Source organism: Notothenia coriiceps, unplaced genomic scaffold, assembly GCF_000735185.1.
Source record: "Notothenia coriiceps isolate Sejong01 unplaced genomic scaffold, NC01 NC01_scaffold00002850, whole genome shotgun sequence".
Taxonomy (NCBI): Eukaryota; Metazoa; Chordata; class Actinopteri; order Perciformes; family Nototheniidae; genus Notothenia; species Notothenia coriiceps.
In genome coordinates, this window is record NW_011335551.1 from 1 (window position 1) to 1,497 (window position 1,497).

The 1,497-nt window shown below is 43.8% G+C and overlaps 1 long non-coding RNA gene across 1 annotated transcript in view; it reads left to right on the forward strand.

Annotated features, from left to right (window-relative positions):
• Window positions 1–793: 793 nt before the first annotated feature.
• The window catches only part of LOC104940977 (uncharacterized), a 5,091-nt gene continuing 4,387 nt past the window's right edge, over window positions 794–1,497 (forward strand). Inside the window, exon 1 of the long non-coding RNA XR_797851.1 lies at window positions 794–947. This is a non-coding gene — a long non-coding RNA (uncharacterized lncRNA). The remainder of the gene's footprint in view (window positions 948–1,497) is intronic.

Consider the following 1,497-nt stretch of genomic DNA (forward strand, 5'->3'; position numbering starts at 1 on the left):
GCTAATGTTGGGCTATAAATGAACTACAGCACGGTCACATGACTTCACGTCACCACCGCTAAGCTAAAGGAGGCTAATGTTGGGCTATAAAGGAACTACAGCACGGTCACATGACTTCACGTCACCACCGCTAAGCTAAAGGCGGCTAATGTTGGGCTATAAAGGAACTACAGCACGGTCACATGACTTCACGTCACCACCGCTAAGCTAAAGGAGGCTAATGTTGGGCTATAAAGGAACTACAGCACGGTCACATGACTTCACGTCACCACCGCTAAGCTAAAGGCGGCTAATGTTGGGCTATAAAGGAACTACAGCACGGTCGCATGACTTCACATCACCACCGCTAAGCTAAAGGAGGCTAATGTTGGGCTATAAAGGAACTACAGCACGGTCACATGACTTCACGTCACCACCGCTAAGCTAAAGGAGGCTAATGTTGGGCTATAAAGGAATTACAGCACGGTCACATGACTTCACGTCACCACCGCTAAGCTAAAGGCAGCTGATGTTGGGTGTGATGACTTTTACTCGTCTCATTTAGACACTTGTTAGCAACAGTTTTTTAAATACACCAGTGGGGTATTTACTGACATTTTATGTTGTCGAGCAAAACATTAAAGTCTCATCAGCTTGTGTTAACCACAGACCTTATTTCAGGATAACAACCAAAAACACATTCAGCAAACCATTGACCTCCAGACCAAGGGGACAGAAAGTGCTAAAATGCTGACTCATGTTTGGTTATGAGGACTCATTCCTGCAGCTCTGTATTGCTGAGTGTGTGTGTGTGTCCTGGAGCTCTGTGGTGTGTGTTGTGTTAATGTGTGTGTTGTCCTGTCCTGTAGCTGGTCTCTTGTGGCCTGTTGGAGACTCTGAAGTTTAGTGTGCTGGAGTTACAGGAACACCTGGACACCTACAACGCCAAGAGGGAGGCAGCCGAGCAGGTGAGACCCCGCCCATCATCATCATCGTCACTTCCTGTTCACTTTACTGCCTTTTACTGATCTTTTTACAGACAAACATCAAGTCAATACATGAAAATCAAACATTTAACACAACATCACAATCACTGAGAGAAAATGTGCCTACACTGATATTACTTCGGGGAAAACTTCAATTAAAACATCATAAATAAAATGTATTAACCTTTTTACATTTCCCAGAAACTTCCCTTTCTTTTTGAGTTTACAACAATTAATTTTAGACTCCCAGGATCTGGACTTTAAACATTTAGATTCCCACAATCAGGATCATGTTAGGATCATCTAAATAAAGTGCAGACGATGCAGAGAGAAGGTGTTTGAGCCTGATCTGCAGAACCTGTCCTTGTTAGACTTTGCTTAAAGAAAATGTTGATGACATCACTTTAGGCTCCACTGAAATAACCATGAAGCAAACACACACTGCTGTGTGTGTGTGTGTGTGTGTGTGTGTGTGTGTGTGTGTGTGTGTGTGTGTGTGTGTGTGTGTGTGTGTGTGTGTGTGTGTGTGTGT